Source organism: Balearica regulorum, chromosome W, assembly GCF_011004875.1.
Source record: "Balearica regulorum gibbericeps isolate bBalReg1 chromosome W, bBalReg1.pri, whole genome shotgun sequence".
In the NCBI taxonomy this organism is placed as follows: domain Eukaryota; kingdom Metazoa; phylum Chordata; class Aves; order Gruiformes; family Gruidae; genus Balearica; species Balearica regulorum.
In genome coordinates this window covers 24354519-24365681 of record NC_046219.1, presented here as the reverse complement: position 1 = coordinate 24365681, position 11163 = coordinate 24354519, and positions in this window count along the sequence as shown.

Genomic DNA, 11163 nt, shown 5'->3' with positions numbered 1-11163 from the left:
CTTCTTAATGCACCCCAGGATACCATTGGCCTTCTTAGCCGCAAGGGCACATTGCTGGCTCATGGAGAGCTTGTTGTCCACCAGGACTCCCAGGTCCTTCTCTGCAGAGCTGCTTCCCAGCAGGACAACCCCTAAGCTGTACTGGTGTATGGGGTTATTCCTCCCTAGGTGCAGGACTCTACACTTGCCCTTGTTGAATTTCATATGGTTCCTCTCTGCCCAGCTCTCTAGCCTGTTCACGTCTCGCTGAATGGCAGCAGAGTCTTCTGGTGTATCAGCCACTCCTCCCAGCTTAGTATCATCAGCAAATTTGCTGAGGGTACACTCTGTCCCCTCGTCCAGGTCATTGATGAGTATGTTGAATAAGACCGGACCAAGCACTGACCCCAGGGGCACACCGCTAGCTACAAACCTCCAACTAGACTCTGCACTGCTTATCACAACCCTCTGGGCTCTGCCATTCAGCCGGTTCTTTACCCACCTCACTGTCCACTCATCCAACCCACACTTCCTAAGCTTGCTAACAAGGATGTTATGAGAGATGGTGTCAAAAGCCTTGCTGACGTCAAGGTAGACAACATCCACTGCTCTCCCTTCATCCACCCAGCTGGTCATGCCATCGTAGAAGGCTATCAGATGGGTCAGGCATGATTTCCCCTTGGTGAATCCATGTTGACCACTCCCAATAACCTTCTTCTCCTCCACATGCTTATTGATAACCCCCAGAATGAGCTGTTCCATCACCTTTCCAGGGATGGAGGTGAGGCTGACTGGCCTGTAGTTTCCCGGGTCCTCCTTCTTGCCCTTTTTGAAGACCAGAGTGACATTGGCTTTCCTCCAGTCCTCAGGCACCTCTCCTGTTCTCCATGACCTTTCAAAGATGATGGAGAGTGGCCTAGCAATAACATCTGCCAGCTCCCTGAGCACTCGCGGGTGCATCCCATCAGGGCCCATGGATTTCTGAGTGTCGAGTTTGCCTAGATGTTCTCTAACCTGATCCTCCTCGACCAAGGGAAGGTCTTCCTTTCTCCAGACTTTCTCTCCTACCTCCAGGGTCTGGGTTTCCTGAGGGCTGGCCTTGGCAGTAAAGACTGAAGCAAAGAAGGCATTCAGTAACTCTGCCTTCTCTGTATCCTCCATCACTAAGGCACCCACCTCATTCAGCAGCAGGCCGACATTTTCCCTAGTCTTCCTTTTGCTGATGATGTACTTGAAGAAGCCCTTCTTGTTGTCCTTGACTTCCCCTGCCAGTTTTCATTCCAAGCGGGCCTTAGCCTTCCTTGTTGCATCTCTACATTCTCTGACTACATCCCTATATTCCTCCCAAGTGGCCAGTCCCTTTGTCCATATTCTGTAAACTTCTTTTTTTCCTTTGAGTTTTCCCAGAAGCTCCTTACTCATCCATGCAGGTCTCCTTCCTCTTTTGCTTGTCTTCCTATTCTTCGGGATGCACCGATCTTGAGCTCAGAGGAAGTGGTGCTTGAATACTGACCAGCTCTCTTGGGCCCCCTTACCTTCTAGAACCTTAACCCATGGGATTCTCCCAAGCTTCCATGACAGCATTCCAGTCATGCAAGTTATCCCACCATGTCTCTGTAATTGCAATGAGATCATGACCCTGCGACCGCACACACTGTCCCTTTGGCTTGTTTGAGAAAATAACAACAACAATATTAAAAGCAGATTATACCAAGCAGGTGATACACAATGCAATTCGCTCACCCGATGACCAGATGCCCAGCCCAAGCAGCCGCCCTTCCTCCCTGGCCAGCCCCCTTTATATGTTGAGCATGACGTCATATGATATGGAATACCCCTTTGGCTAATTTGGGTGACCTGTCCTGGCTCTGTCCCATCCCAGCTTCTTCTGAAAATTAACTCTATCTTAGCCGAAACCCAGGACACTATCCACCCCTCATTCTATACTATCTACTTCGTGCCCATATCCTACACTTTCCCATTAATCACCACCACTTTTCCTGTCTTTGATATTTATACATATACACATGCAGATATCACTCCCTTAGTCTATGGGCTATCCCTCTAAAATGTCCATTGAGTTCATTTAGTCCATGACTTTGGGCTGCCATCTGTCATAACAGCCTTTCAGACTCATAGAATCATAGAATGGTTTGGGTTGGAAGGGACCTTAAAGATCATCTAGTTCCAACCCACCCTGCCATGGGCAGGGACACCCTCCACTAGACCACATTGCCCAAAGCCTCATCCAACCTGGTCTTAAACACTTCCAGGGATGGGGCATCCACAACCTCTCTGGGCAACCTGTTCCAGTGCATCACCACCCTCACAGGGAAGACTTTCTTTCTAACATCTAATCTAAATCGACCTTCCTTCAGCACAAACCCATTACCCCTTGTCCTGTCACTACACTCCCTGATAAACAGTCCCTCTCCAGATATCCTGTAGGCCCCCTTCAGGTACTGGAAGGCCACAATTAGATCTCCCCAGAGCCTTCTTTTCTCCAGGCTGAACAATCCCAACTCTCTCAGCCTGTCCTCATAGGAGAGGTGCTCCAGCCCTCCGATCAGCTTTGTGGCCCTCCTCTAGACTCACTCCAACAGCTCCATGTCTCTCTTGTACTGGGGCCCCCAGAGCTGGATGCAGTACTCCAGGTGGAGTCTCACCAGAGTGGAGTAGAGGGGCAGGATCACCTCCCTTGACCTGCTGGTCACACTTCTTTTGATGCAGCCCAGGACACGGTTGGCTTTCTGGGCTGCAAGCGCACACTGCAGGCTCATGTTGAGCTTTTCATCAATCAATACCCCCAAACCCCCAAGTCCTTCTCCTCAGGGCTGCTTTCAATCCATTCCTTGCCCAGCCTGTAGTTGTGCTTGGGATTGCGCTGACCCGCGTGCAGGACCTTGCACTTGGCCTTGTTGAACTTCATGCGGTTCGCATGGGCCCACCTCTCCAGCCTGTCAAGGTCCCTCTGGATGGCATCCCTTCCCTCCAGCATGTCGACCACACCACACAGTGACGTCGGCAAACTTGCTGAGGGTGCACTTGATCCCACTGTCCATGTGTGGGGTGCCGGACTTATCCAGGCTTGTTGGTGCCGAATACAGGGCCGTTATGACCCAGCAGAAGGGGCCCTGGGGGAGTCCAGCTTGGGCGAGAGCAGGGATTGAGCAACTTGCTTATCTTGCACTGATAAGCACTGGACCTGAACAGGGGCAGGAGATGAGCAATTTGTTCATCTTAACAAGATGCAGCGCCTGACGGGTCTGCTCCTTAATCAACTAAGTGACGCCTGGGGTGAGGGGGAGCCTTCACAGCTTGACGTTACTTTGGTAAAACTAAACAGACCACCACTCCTCTGTACTGAACGCCTTTGTTCTCTGCCACTTCCCCCCCACTCAGCCCCGATCAACTGCACAACAAGCCTTGTTAAGGGCCGATCGACACACAATACCTGACTTAGTCCCACCTCGCCAAAAGTATAAATCTGGCATTTAGAATCCTCTTTTCTGAGGACGAGAACTCCAACTATCCGGACGGGTCGACGGGCCTGGACCTCTCTCCTCCCCAAGCAGGGACGCCTCTTTGGTAAGACTTGTGCCTCTGATTATGTCGGATGTTACCCCGGGAAAACTATCATTAACAAAAGCGCTGAACTATTAACTTGAGCTCAAAATTGTTGCAGTTAGTGCGTTTATCAATGGCAATTCCGAACTTTTATATCTGTCGCTTCAATAAATTACCTGTTTTTCTTTTCAACTTTGCGAAACTGTTTCAGTGAAAGTCCTTAGTGGGGCTCTGACAGGCAAACGTTGACTCTGATAAGTGGCTACACACATAACCCTTTAGACATAAACCGTTGACCAAGTCTGGGACTAAGACTGGACCTAGCCGCACCTAGGCTCCTCTCTGAGAAGGAGTTTAGAAAGCAAGGGGGTCCTTTCTGAACCTCGTGACTCAACGGGAGGGCCTCCCTCAGCCACACATCAGACTTGTACTCTTTCACGCGACAGTAAAATTGGCGTCACGGACAGGATTGCCATGGATAAACTGCTGCAAAAATATAAGTAAGTGTGCACCATCCCGAGCGGGAATAGAATGGGCCCAAAAATTTTGGAAAGATGAGGATAAAGTGATAGAGAGGATAGAACAGTGTAGAAGTGAGCAAAAGATTAAAAAAGGTAAAGGCAAAGGAATTGTTTGTGCAGTGTTGGGGGCTTGTTTATCCTGTGCGCAAAGGGAAATTAAAGAGTCCCCTCCCCCCGAACGAATTGCAGATGTAGAATATGCCTCTCTGAAATCAGAAAATGAAGTATTGAAAACTTCATTAACCTTTGAAAAGGAGAAAGGTGAGAAATTGGAAACTCGAGTAGATGCCCTCGTGATTGAAAACCAAAGCTTGAAAACAGAAAATAGGGAACTTAAAATGCTATTAGCCTCAGCGGAAAGGCGAGAAAAACAACTGCAGGAAAAGTTAAATCTTTTACCGAATCAAATGCCATCCTCGGTCTCGGCTAAACAGATCCGCAAATTAATACACTGTGCAGATCCCGAGACATGGGATGGAGACATCTGGTATGATAATGATAATGATGAACCGGTGGAAGATTTTGATCTTACCCCAGAACCTGTGCCTATACGACCACTGATTAAAACTGAAACTACAAATGAGGGGGATGATGATGTTCGTACTACTGTACGCACCATTCCCTGGTCTCCTGCTGAATTAGCAAAGTTGCAGGAAAAGTATTCCAGGAACCCGGAGGAGTCTGAGGCGGAATACGTGTGGCGAGTCTCCCTTACGGGGGGGGACCGAATTTTACTAAGCGAGGAAGAAGCAGGAGGCTATTGGGGCCCTGGAGTGTTTTTAACCACTACACCAGGCAATCATAATTATTCATTAACGACACGGGCTGCCTATTGGGCTGGCGGCATAGACCCGCAAGAAGGAGGAGATCCCCTTGTTATCAAAACATCAGGATTCTCTGACTTGGCTGTGTCTGTACAAAAGGCAGCCTGCATACAAGCAATGTATGAGAGGGATGTGTTAAGGAAATCCCCAATGCTAGCCCCTATTGACCCAGCAAGGTTAACTCCCCTCATCCGTGGCCTCCCGGACAGCCTAAAGACATATGTAGCTAATGTCCAGGATAGGATCAGAGCCACCGGGGAGGCTAATGCTGTACCTTACCGTGCACCCCGAGTTGGGAGACACAATTACAGGGATCAGTCAATTCCCACCTGGAGCGAGTTTGTACAAGAGGTAGTGAATTATGGGCGCCGCATGGGTTGGATTGGACCGACCACTGGGAAACCGCCAGAACCACCCCCTCGACAAGTTCGTCAGGTCCACACCACTAAGCCTAAATCGGAGTTCAAACTAAAGTTTGATAAGGAACGTAATGATCTGTGGCGCAGAGCCTTGGCGATGGGAGTGCCACGACAGTTACTATACAGCACATCCACTGCTGATCTCTGAGCTCTGGTACAATCACTAAGCCAAAGAATTGATTCAGTGGGGGGAAGTCAGACGGCTGGAAATAAATCAATTCCTGTTAGATCCTTGCCCTCAGCCCCACAGCAGGTTCCAATTGATTTAGTAGATACTCCAACAAAAAACTTGCATCCCCGGGGAGGACAGTGAGCCACCCTGCCCGGCAAGTGCTAACTATACAATGGCTCTTTGATAAACATCACGAACCTGTCATTGCTATTCCAGTAGGACCAAGGAGAATTTTTACATATTTCCTCATTGATACGGGTGCTCAAATGTCAGTAATCACCAAGGAGACCGCGGAATGCCTAAATGTGAAACCCGGTCGCCGTAAGGTAAAATTTACAGGGATTGATGGGATCGTAAAGGAATGCCCCACAGCAAAAATTGCCTTGTGGCTCCCAGGCGAGAGGAAATTGACCCGCACTGAAGTACTGGTCGGTGCTGCAAACACCAACATATTGGGATTTGATGTGTTGTATGGCAGAGTGTGGAAACTCCCCGATGGGTCAGTCTGGAGTTTCGCTGGACGAGGTGATGGAGAAATAGCATGGCTTGAAGAGGATGAAACTAAAGCTATAAACTTATTAGAGATGTCTATACCTCTACCCCCATCAAGAATTACTAATGTAAAGCAGTACCCCCTGCCAGCAGCCGCACATTCGGGCATTGACGGGGTGGTAACAGATTTAGAAAAAAGAGGTATTATCACTCGCACACACTCCCCCTATAATTCTCCTGTCTGGCCAGTAAAAAAGCCAAATGGACAGTGGCGGCTTACAATTGATTATAGGCGATTGAATGCCAATACTGCACTTTTAGCGGCAGCCGTACCAAACATTGCAGAATTAGTAACCCAAATTCAGGGAGCATCGCACCCATGGATGGCAACTTTAGATGTCAAAGATATGTTCTTTATGATCCCACTCCAGGAACACGATAAAGCCCAATTCGCTTTTACCTGGAAAGGGGTACAGTACACCTTTAATAGGCTGCCTCAGGGATATAAACACTCCCCCACCATTGCTCACAATGCTTTGGCGAAGGTTTTAGCAGAAATTCCCAGCCCACAGGGTATCACGATATATCAATATATTGATTGACATACTGATAGGAGGAGAAAACTCGGAGGAAGTCGGGCATACCATGGAAGGTATACAAGAAAAATTGATGACTTTGGGACTAGACATTCCCCCATCCAAGTGTCAGGGACCTGCCCAGGAGGTTAAGTTCCTGGGAGTTTGGTGGATTAAAGGAGCCGCCTCTATTCCCCCTGACACCCTGGAAAAAATAGAGCATGGGCAGCATCCATCTAGCATAAAGGAGTTACAGCAAGTTCTGGGAACCTTAGGCTATTGGCGCAAACATATCCCTGGTTTTTCTTTTATCGCCCGTCCCTTATACAATCTGCTCAGGAAAGGTAAATCATGGGAATGGACTAAACAGCACGAGACTGCGTTAGAATTGTTAATAAGAGAACTGAGGCTATTTCAACAGCTAGGCCCCTTACACCCGACTGACCCTATCCACATAGAGTGGGGATTCAGTGAACATGGCTCCCATTGTAACCTATGGCAAAAGGGACCAGAAGGGCCAGAGAGACCGCGAGAGTTTAGCTCCCATTCTTTCAATGACACCGAAATGAGATATTCAGACCTTGAAAAAGGCTTGCTATCCTTAGTGCGAGCAGTGAAAAAAGTGGAACAGATAAGAAAAGGACAGAGTGTGATCATTCGGGGACCTTTCCATCTTCTGGATATAGTTCGGAAGGGTACGGCACCACCTGCAGGCATTGCTCGGAAGCCTACAGTCCATAAATGGTACGCCTACCTGGAAAGTATCAATGACATCATGCCTATTACAGAAGGCAGCATTAAAGTATCTAAATTGCAGAAAGATATAGACAGCACATTGTTATTCCAAACTCCACCAAGCAAACAATCTCCAATTCAGGAGGCTGTCGCGTGAAAGGGTACAAGTCTGATGTGTGGCTGAGGGAGGCCCTCCCGTTGAGTCACGAGGTTCAGAAAGGACCCCCTTGCTTTCTAAACTCCTCAGAGAGGAGCCTAGGTGTGGCTAGGTCCAGTCTTAGTCCCAGACTTGGTCAACAGTTTATGTCTAAAGGGTTATGTGTGTAGCCACTTATCAGAGTCAACGTTTGCCTGTCAGAGCCCCACCAAGGACTTTCACTGAAACAGTTTCGCAAAGTTGAAAAGAAAAATAGGTAATTTATTGAAGCGACAGATATAAAAGTTCGGAATTGCCATTGATAAACGCACTAACTGCAACAATTTTGAGCTCAAGTTAATAGTTCAGCGCTTTTGTTAATGATAGTTTTCCCGGGGTAACATCCGACATAATCGGAGGCGCAAGTCTTACCAAAGAGGCGTCCCTGCTTGGGGAGGAGAGAGGTCCAGGCCCGTCGACCCGTCCGGATAGTTGGAGTTCTCGTCCTCAGAAAAGAGGATTCTAAATGCCAGATTTATACTTTTGGCGAGGTGGGACTAAGTCAGGTATTGTGTGCCGATCGGCCCTTAACAAGGCTTGTTGTGCAGTTGATCGGGGCTGAGTGGGGGGGAAGTGGCAGAGAACAAAGGCGTTCAGTACAGAGGAGCGGTGGTCTGTTTAGTTTTACCAAAGTAACGTCAAGCTGTGAAGGCTCCCCCTCACCCCAGGCGTCACTTAGTTGATTAAGGAGCAGACCCGTCAGGCGCTGCATCTTGTTAAGATGAACAAATTGCTCATCTCCTGCCCCTGTTCAGGTCCAGTGCTTATCAGTGCAAGATAAGCAAGTTGCTCAATCCCTGCTCTCGCCCAAGCTGGACTCCCCCAGGGCCCCTTCTGCTGGGTCATAACGGCCCTGTATTCGGCACCAACAAGCCTGGATAAGTCCGGCACCCCACAGAGGCACCTCCTCTGAAGGAAGGCAGTGACCTTAAAGGGGTATGGTTCACTGATGCATCATCTTACAGGCAAAACAATGAGTGGAATTATAAGGCCATGGCACTGGAAGTGGCCACAGGGGAAAAGTTAAGCGAAACAGGTAAAGGAAGTGCACAAGTAGGGGAGCTTAGGGCAGTCCTACTAGCCGCCCGACATGGTGCCAGCCATATCTACACCGACTCATATGCTGTTTTTAAAGGAGCCACAGAGTGGGTAGGCCACTGGGCAGTCAATGACTGGCAGGTAAACAGAGTCCCAGTCTGGCAAACTGACAGCTGGAAACAATTGCTAGAAATAGGAGAACAAAGGCTGCTGCATATCGGATGGGTGAAAGGACATGATCGATCAGCTTCTATCGCTGCCCAGTTCAATCAACAAGTCGATAGCCTCACACGACTACAGAAAATTGATGTCGTGAGTAATGAGCATGAATGGGAACGCTTGCTTGAATGGTTGCACATAAAATGAGGCCACACTGGGCGAGCCGATTTGTATCGAGAAGGTATAGCCCGAGGATGGCCCATATCAGTAAAGCTGTGTGAGCAAGTAGTAACTGCCTGTTCACAATGTCGTCTGCGACTTAACAAAGATCATCCAAGTAAAGCACCTCCCCTGCATATCCGGGACAAGAAAACACTGTGGCACACCTGACAGATCGACTACATTGGCCCACTACGACCCTCAGGGGGTAAAAAATACATACTGGTGGGAGTGGAAGTCATTTCAGGAGTTACCATGGCTACAGCTGTCGCAGCTGCCAATGGTGAAAACACACTCCATAGTCGGAAGGAATGGTTTAGTACACTTCCCCTTCCTGAAGAGATTCAAAGTGATAACGGGTCACATTTTTCAGCTACAGTACAGGGAAGGACAGGGAAGAGGAGGATTCAGAGGCACAGGCAGGGGTCATGGATGTAGCAGAAGAAGCTGCTGTGAAACTTTTCTAAGAACAAATCAGTGTGCCTGTTGTAAGCAGGAGGGTCATTGGAAAAGGGAATGTCCATGTCTTTTGAATAGCTGAGAGGAAGATGTGGCGATAATGGCAGAGACTGGATTAGATTGAAGGGGACCAGAGGAATCCATTAAAGTTTCCTCAGCTGATCCGCTGGTTCCAATTAAGCTGGGGACTGAAACAATAGATTTGCTGATTGATAGTGGGGCCACCCATTCTGTATTAACTAGTTGTAAGCGACCATTAAGTAAAACTAAGACAAGTGTTGTTGGTGCTACAGGCAAAAAAACTTTGAGGCCATTTTTACAGCCTATGGAACTCACAATTGGGGATACTAAATTAACACACAAATTCCTCTATATGCCGGAATGTCCTTTACCATTACTTGGATGGGATTTACTCTGTAAATTAAATGCACAATTAACCTTCTCTGAAGATTCTGTTCAGTTACATATTCCCCCAGAGAATGTGTGGAGAGCTCACATATGCCTACTAACCGAGAAGAATCCTACAGAAGAGGGAGGTATTCCCGATGAAGTGTTGGACACAGTAATACCTATAGCGTGGTCCTCGGGAACTCCAGGATGAGCCAAGAACATGACTCCAGTAAAGATTCAACTGAAACCAGGAGCCCAGCTGGTAAGAAAGAAACAATATCCTATTAAATTGGAAGCTCGGAAGGGACTGGAACCTACAATAAATTCTTTTTTAGAACATGGACAGCTAAGGGAATGTCAATCAGAATTTAATACTCTGATTTTGCCTGTAAAGAAGCCTCACTCCCAGGAATATAGACTGGTACAAAATTTACGAGAAGTTAATGCGAGAACTATAGATGTGCACCCTGTGGTTCCAAATCCTTACACCCTCCTTGCCTCAATTCCTGATAGCAATACTTATTTTATGGCACTGGACTTGAAGGATGCTTTCTTTTGTATACCTGTGGACAAACAGAGTCAGACCATTTTTGCTTTTGAATGGGAAAACCCGACTACAGGACGAAAGATGCAACTCTGTTGGACTGTTCGGTAATGCATTGGCAAAGGAACTAGAACAATGGCACACAGGCCAGACCTACAAGATGAACCCCTACCTGATGCCGAAGTGGCATTAACTGCTAAAAGAAATGTTTTGGGGCCCAAAATGCAGAGTATAGCAGATGTTGTAGTAAAGAAATGTGCCATCTGTTGTGCTAATAACCCAAAAATCAGGAAGAAGATTATGGGAGGACTCGTGAAACAAGGAATAACTCCTGGGAAATAGTGGCAAATAGACTTTTCAGAATTACCTAGATGTAACCAGTATAAATATTTCTTGGTATTAGTAGATACCTTCTCTGGCTGGCCAGAGGCTTTCCCTTGTTGTACCAACAAAGCTAGAGAGGTAATTAAAATCTTGTTAAAAGAAATTGTACCCAGATTTGGTATTCCAGAGGGGATCTCCTCTGATAACGGACCTCATTTTATTGCAGAAATGGTACAGGAAATTTCCAAGTTTTTGCAGATTAAGTGGGAACTACACACCCCCTGGAGGCCTCAATCTAGTGGGAAAGTAGAAAGAATGAACCAGACTCTCAAAAGACAAGTATCTAAACTTTGTCAGGAAGCACACCTTAAGCGGACAGAAGCCTTACCCATAGCTGTTTTGCAAATCCGAATAACCCCTAGGGTCAAGGAAGGAGTAAGCCCCTTTGAAATCATATTGTATTGGGTCTGGCTGAGATGGAGTTAATTCTCCCCACAGCAGCCCTCATGGTGCTGTGCTGTGTATTGGTAGCTAGCAAACTGTTGATAAC